The sequence below is a fragment of the Zootoca vivipara genome, chromosome 9 (genome assembly GCF_965207765.1).
Source record: "Zootoca vivipara chromosome 9, rZooViv2.hap1.1, whole genome shotgun sequence".
Classification (NCBI taxonomy): domain Eukaryota; kingdom Metazoa; phylum Chordata; class Lepidosauria; order Squamata; family Lacertidae; genus Zootoca; species Zootoca vivipara.
Window position 1 is genome coordinate 69,260,703 of NC_142592.1, and position 7,925 is coordinate 69,268,627.

Below are 7,925 nucleotides of genomic sequence, written 5' to 3' on the forward strand. Positions count from 1 at the left end.
AACTATGGATGGAGGCTCGTAACATTATACAGGAGGCAGCAACGAAAACCATCCCAAGGAAAAGGAAATGCAAGAAAGCAAAGTGGCTGTCCAACGAGGCCTTACAAATAGCGGAGGAGAGGAGGCAAGCAAAATGCAAGGGAGATAGGGAAAGATACAGGAAACTGAATGCAGATTTCCAAAAAACAGCAAGGAGAGACAAGAGGGTCTTCTTAAATGAGCAATGCAAAGAAATAGAGGAAAACAATAGAATGGGGAAAACCAGAGATCTGTTCAAGAAAATTGGAGATATGAAAGGAACATTTCGTACAAAGATTACCATAATCAAGGACAAAAGTGGTAAGGACCTAACAGAAGCAGAAGACATCAAGAAGAGGTGGCAAGAATACACAGAGGAATTATACCAGAAAGATATGGAGGTCTCGTACACCCCAGGTAGTGTGGTTGCTGACCTTGAGCCAGACATCTTGGAGAGTGAAGTCAAATGGGCCTTAGAAAGCACTGCTAATAACAAGGCCAGTGGAAGTGATGATATTCCAGCTGAACTATTTAAAATTTTAAAAGATGATGCTGTTAAGGTGCTACACCCAATATGCCAGCAAGTTTGGAAAACTCAGCAATGGCCAGAGGATTGGAGAAGATCAGTCTACATCCCAATTCCAAAGAAGGGCAGTGCCAAAGAATGCTCCAACTACCGCACAATTGCCCTCATTTCACACGCTAGCAAGGTTATGCTTAAAATTCTACAAGGCAGGCTTAGGCAGTATGTGGACCGAGAACTCCCAGAAGTGCAAGCTGGATTTCGAAAGGGCAGAGGAACCAGAGACCAAATAGCAAACATGCGCTGGATTATGGAGAAAGCTAGAGAGTTCCAGAAAAACGTCTACTTCTGCTTCATTGACTATGCAAAAGCCTTTGACTGTGTCGACCACAGCAAACTATGGCAAGTTCTTAAAGAAATGGGAGTGCCTGATCACCTCATCTGTCTCCTGAGAAATCTCTATGTGGGACAAGAAGCTACAGTTAGAACTGGATATGGAACAACTGAGTGGTTCAAAATTGGGAAAGGAGTACGACAAGGTTGTATATTGTCTCCCTGCTTATTTAACTTATATGCAGAATTCATCATGCGAAAGGCTGGACTAGATGAATCCCAAGCAGGAATTAAGATTGCCGGAAGAAATATCAACAACCTCAGATATGCAGATGACACAACCTTGATGGCAGAAAGTGAGGAGGAATTAAAGAACCTTTTAATGAGGGTGAAAGAGGAGAGCGCAAAATATGGTCTGAAGCTCAACATCAAAAAAACCAAGATCATGGCCACTGGTCCCATCACCTCCTGGCAAATAGAAGGGGAAGAAATGGAGGCAGTGAGAGATTTTACTTTCTTGGGCTCCTTGATCACTGCAGATGGTGACAGCAGTCACGAAATTAAAAGACGCCTGCTTCTTGGGAGAAAAGCAATGACAAACCTAGACAGCATCTTAAAAAGCAGAGACATCAGCTTGCCGACAAAGGTCCGTATAGTTAAAGCTATGGTTTTCCCAGTAGTGATGTATGGAAGTGAGAGCTGGACCATAAAGAAGGCTGATCGCCGAAGAATTGATGCTTTTGAATTATGGTGCTGGAGGAGACTCTTGAGAGTCCCATGGACTGCTAGAAGATCAAACCTATCCATTCTTAAGGAAATCAGCCCTGAGTGCTCCCTGGAAGGACAGATCGTGAAGCTGAGGCTCCAATACTTTGGCCACCTCATGAGAAGAGAAGAATCCTTGGAAAAGACCCTGATGTTGGGAAAGATTGAGGGCACTAGGAGAAGGCGACGACAGAGGACAAGATGGTTGGACAGTGTTCTCGAAGCTACGAACATGAGTTTGACCAAACTACGGGAGGCAGTGGAAGACAGGAGTGCCTGGCGTGCTATGGTCCATGGGGTCACGAAGAGTCGGACACGACTAGACGACTAAACAACAATGCAGCCGCTGGGAGAGATCGTCAGGGGGTTTGGGGTGGGTGTCCATCAGTATGCTGATGATACCCAGCTCTACCTCTCTTTTAAATCAGAACCAGTGAAGGCGGTGAAGGTCCTGTGTGAGTGCTTGGAAGCGGTTAGAGGATGGATGGCGGCTAACAGATTGAGATTGAATCCTGACAAGACAGAAGTCCTGTTTGTGGGGGACAGGAGGCGGGCGGGTGTGGAGGACTCCCTGGTCCTGAATGGGGAACTGTGCCCCTGAAAGACCAGGTGCGCAGCCTGGGAGTCATTTTAGACTCACAGCTGTCCATGGAGGCACAGGTCAACTCTGTGTCCAGGGCAGCTGTTTATCAGCTCCATCTGGTACGCAGACTGAGTCCCTACCTGTCTCTCCAGAGTGGTGCATGCTCTAGTTATCTCTCGCTTGGACTACTGCAATGCGCTCTACGTGGGGCTACCCTTGAAGGTGACCCGGAAACTACAACTAATCCAGAATGCGGCAGCTAGACTGGTGACTGGGAGCGGCCGCCGAGACCACATAACACCAGTCCTGAAAGACCTACATTGGCTCCCAGTACGTTTCCGAGCACAATTCAAAGTGTTGGTGTTGACCTTTAAAGCCCTAAACGGCCTCGGTCCGTTATACCTGAAGGAGCGTCTCCACCCCCATCTTTCTGCCCGGACACTGAGGTCCAGCTCTGAGGGCCTTCTGGCGGTTCCCTTGTTGCGAGAAGCCAAGTTACAGGGAACCAGGCAGAGGGCCTTCTCGGTAGTGGCACCCACCCTGTGGAATGCCCTCCCACTAGAGGTCAAAGAGAACAACAATTACCAGACCTTTAGAAGGCATCTCAAGGCAGCCCTGTTTATGGAAGCTTTTAATGTGTGATGGATTTCTGTATTTTAATGTTTGATGGATTTCTGTATTTTAGAATTTCTGTTTTGTTGGAAGCTGCCCAGAGTGGCTGGGGGCACCCGGCCAGATGGGCGGGGTATAAATAATAAATTATTATTATTATTATTATTATTATTATTATTATTATTATTATTATTATTACTGAAGCCTTATCTTCTGCAGGAGTAAACATTTTTGAATCTTAAGCTGTCTCTGTGAGGCAATTGGAACTGGGGGGGGGAACTTCTGCTATGTGGGTATCCCAACAACCTTGGGCTTCTGTTTCATGCACAGTGCTGTACAAAACTGGTTCATCTGACAACATTAATGTCAGGTGAGTGTCATTTCCAGCTCCCCCTGCATCTGAGAAGAGCCTGGCTGCTGGATTAGGCCAAAGGGGGCCCATCTGGTCCAGCAATCTGTTCTTCACCAGATGCCCAAATGGGAAGCCTGAAATCAGAACACCCTGTTCAACATGCCCCAGCTTTTCAAGGGTGGGTAAAGCTTTCTACAATGAAAACAGGCGAAATACCTCGTATAAGTGCTATGCAAATAGATGTGCAATGCTATGATTAGGAAGAAGCAATGCAAAACTCAGGCTGCTCTAAAAACAGTCCTGGACACTCCTTGGACACTTTCCAGCTTTTGGATCTGAATAGAGGATGCAAAGAACCAACATGCAGAATTGGAGGAGGGAGGAGGAAGGAAGCGTCAGTCCCCAACCTCACCAGGGCTTCCCCGTGCAGGTTTGGTGGCAAATTCCCAATTTCCTGGTCACATTCTTGGTACTCACCCAATCCTCCCAGACACTTGTAAAAAAAGTAAGTATTGACACTTAAAACAGGGAAATGTTCCATGCCCAGACTTGTGGTCAGCTTGATGGCAAAGTGTGTCTTTTCAGCTAATGCCAGGAATTAATTGTGCAAATACCAGAGGCTACTGGAGATTATTCGTTCAGGTAAATAGCTTAAAACACCGCACATGTTTCTAAGGAGGTGGCTGGGTGGAATGCTAATACAACAGGATGATAAAATGAATTCATAGATATTGTGAACAGTCAAATGGCATACAGGAAGTAGCATCATTGCTTCCCAATCCTCTTTTGCATTCTCCATTGTAGATTCACACCTATAAAAATGACCAGTAACCAAGGTGATTGAGAAATGAGATTGTGCTGCGCATGAGATTGTGCTGCGCATTAGGCATCACTGAAACCTGGTGGGATGAGTCTCGTGACTGGAATGTAGTAATAGAGGGATACAATCTATTTAAGAGAAATAGACCAAACAGGAAAGGAGGAGGAGTAGCTTTATATGTTAGGGATATGTATACCTGTGAAGAGATCCAGGATTTAAAACTTCAAAGCCAAATTGAGAGTATCTGGGTCAAAATTAAGGGAGAGAAAAACAACAGTGATCTCATTGTGGGAGTTTACTATAGATCCCCAAGCCAAACTGAGGACACAGATGATGCCTTCCTGGAACAGATGGCCAAGCATTCCAAAGGAAGTGAGATAGTAGTAATGGGGGATTTCAACTATCCTGATATTTGTTGGAAGTCAAACTCAGCCAAGAGCATAAGGTCGAACAGATTCCTCACTGGCCTTGCAGACAACTTCATTGTCCAGAAAGTGGGAGAAGCAACAAGAGGATCAGCCATTTTAGATCTGGTCCTAACCAATAGTGATGACTTGGTTAGTGGGGTAGAAGTGGCAGGATCATTAGGTGGGAGTGACCATGCTCTTCTGGAGTTTATTATCCAGCGGAAAGGAGCAACCAAGCACACTAAGGTCCAAATTCTTGACTTTAAGAAAGCCGACTTCAGAAAACTTAGGGAAACGCTGGGTGAAATCCCATGGACAGTAATACTAAAAGGGAAGGGAGTTCATGATGGTTGGGAGTTTGTTAAAAGGGAGATATTAAAAGCACAACTTCAGGCAATACCAATGAGACGGAAACATGGAAGGTGCCTAAAGAAGCCAGGCTGGCTATCTAAAGAACTTTTGACTGAGTTAAGATTTAAAAGGGATATGTACAAAAAATGGAAAAGGGGGGAAATCTCCAGAGAGGAATTCAAACATATAGCCAGCACGTGTAGAGACAAAGTCAGAAAAGCTAAAGCACAGAATGAACTCAGGCTCGCCAGAGAGGTTAAAAGCAACAAAAAGGGCTTTTATGGGTATGTTCGTAGCAAAAGGAAAAACAAGGAAACAGTGGGGTCACTCAGAGGAGAAGATGGTGAAATGCAAACAGGGGACAGAGAAAGGGCAGAACTCCTCAATGCCTTCTTTGCCTCAGTCTTCTCCAAGAAAGAAAAAAACACCCGACCTGAAGAATATGGAGCAGATGATTCAGCAGGGGGAACACAGCCCAGAATAAGTGAGGTGGTAGTACAAGAATACTTGGCTAGTTTAGATGTATTCAAGTCTCCAGGGCCAGATGAACTACATCCAAGAGTATTAAAAGAACTGGCAGAGGTGATTTCAGAACCACTGGCAATAATCTTTGAAAATTCCTGGAGAACAGGCGAAGTTCCAGCAGACTGGAGGAGGGCAAATGTTGTCCCTATTTTCAAAAAGGGGGGAAGAGAGGACCCAAACAATTACCGCCCAGTCAGCCTGACATCAATACCAGGAAAGATTCTAGAGCAGATCATTAAGCAAACAGTCTGTGAGCACCTAGAAAGAAACTCTGTGATCACTAAAAGTCAGCATGGGTACCTGAAAAATAAGTCATGTCAGACTAATCTGATCTCATTTTTTGACAGAATTACAAGCCTGGTAGATGAAGGGAACGCTGTGGATGTAGCCTATCTTGATTTCAGCAAGGCCTTTGACAAGGTGCCCCATGATATTCTTGTAAAGAAGCTGGTAAAATGTGGGCTAGACAATGCTACCATTCAGTGGATTTGTAGCTGGATTACTGACCGAACCCAAAGGGTGCTCATCAATGGCTCCTCCTCATCCTGGAGAGTAGTGACTAGTGGGGTGCCACAGGGTTCTGTCTTGGGCCCAGTCTTGTTCAACATCTTTATCAATGACTTGGATGATGGGCTTGAGGGAATCCTGAGCAAGTTTGCAGATGACACCAAGTTGGGAGGGGTGGCTAACACCCCAGAGGACAGGATCACACTTCAGAATGACCTTAACAGATTAGACAACTGGGCCAAAGCAAACAAGATGAATTTTAACAAGGAGAAATGTAAAGTACTACACTTGGGCAAAAAAAATGAAAGGCACAAATACAGGATGGGAGACACCTGGCTTGAGAGCAGTACATGTGAAAAGGATCTAGGAGTTTTGGTTGACCACAAACTTGACATGAGTCAGCAGTGTGATGCAGCAGCTAAAAAAGCCAATGCAATTCTGGGCTGCATCAATAGGAGTATAGCATCTAGATCAAGGGAAGTAATAGTACCACTGTATTCTGCTCTGGTCAGACCTCACCTGGAGTATTGTGTCCAGTTCTGGGCACCACAGTTCAAGAAGGATACTGATAAGCTGGAACGTGTCCAGAAGAGGGCAACCAAAATGGTCAAAGGCCTGGAAACGATGCCTTATGAGGAACGGCTTAGGGAGCTGGGTATGTTTAGCCTGGAGAAGAGAAGGTTAAGGGGTGATATGATAACCATGTTCAAATATATAAAAGGATGTCATATAAAGGAGGGAGAAAGGTTGTTTTCTGCTGCTCCAGAGAAGCGGACACGGAGCAACGGATTCAAACTACAAGAAAGAAAATTCCACCTAAACATTAGGAAGAACTTCCTGACAGTAAGAGCTGTTCGGCAGTGGAATTTGCTGCCAAGGAGTGTGGTGGAGTCTCCTTATTTGGAGGTCTTTAAGCAGAGGCTTGACAGCCATCTGTCAGGAATGCTTTGATGGTGTTTCCTGCTTGGCAGGGGGTTGGACTGGATGGCCCTTGTGGTCTCTTCCAACTCTATGATTCTATGATTCTATGATTCTATGATTATATCTACAAAATGACATGGGTGACAGAGACTTGGTTGGATGAAGCAGATGGGCCTGTCCTTGCCGCTGCTTGTCCACCAGGTTTCTCGTATGCACAGCAGCCCAAGTCATATGGTGTGTGTGTGTGTGTTTAACAGTGATTTTCAGGAAGTCACTAGTTTACATCAGGCGTCCTATTGGGAAGACCCACTTTTCTGAGTGCATGTTCTGGAAGTTGGGCAACAGGGGCAGTACAGGATTCCTTTTGGTGTACCGACCTCCCCGCTGCACCAAGGATTTCCTGGCCGAGCTGCTTCAGGTCGTGGCAGATGTTCTCCTGGAGACACCTAGTTTGATTGTCCTATGGGATTTTAACATCCATGCGGTCACTTCCCTGGTGGACTCCCAGGCTGTGGATCTGGTCCTTCAGGGGCACCGTTACCCCATTCAGGACCAGGGAGTCCTCCACACCCACCCGCCCTCTGTCCCCCCAAAACAGTACTTCTGTCTTATCAGGATTCAACCTCAATCTGTTAGCCGCCATCCATCCTCCAAACGCCTCCAGGGCCTTCACTGCCTTCACTGGTTCTGATTTGAAAGAGAGGTAGAGCTGGGTATCATCCGCATACTGATGAACACCCAGCCCAACCCCCCTGATGATCTCTCCCAGCAGCTGCATGTAGATTTTAAAAAGCATGGGGGAGAGGACAGAACCCTGAGGCACCCCACAAGTGAGAGCGCAGGGGTCTGAACACTCATCCCCCACCACCACTTTCTGGACACGGCCCAAGAGGAAGGAGCGGACTGTATGACAGTGCCCCCAGCTCCCAAGCCCTCTAGATGGTACAGAAGGATGTTATGGTTGATGGTATCAAAGGCCACTGAGAGACCCAGCGCAACTAGGAAACAGCTCTCATCTTTGTCCCTGGCCCGCCAGAGATCATCAACCAGTGCGACCAAGGCAGTTTCAGTCCCATGGTGAGGCCTGAATCCCACCTGGAAGGGATCCAAATGGTCCGCATCCTCCAGCTCCATGCCTGGAGTTGTTCCGCAATCACTCAGCACAGTATCCCTGAAGGAGCGTCTCCACCCCCATCGTTCAGCCCAGA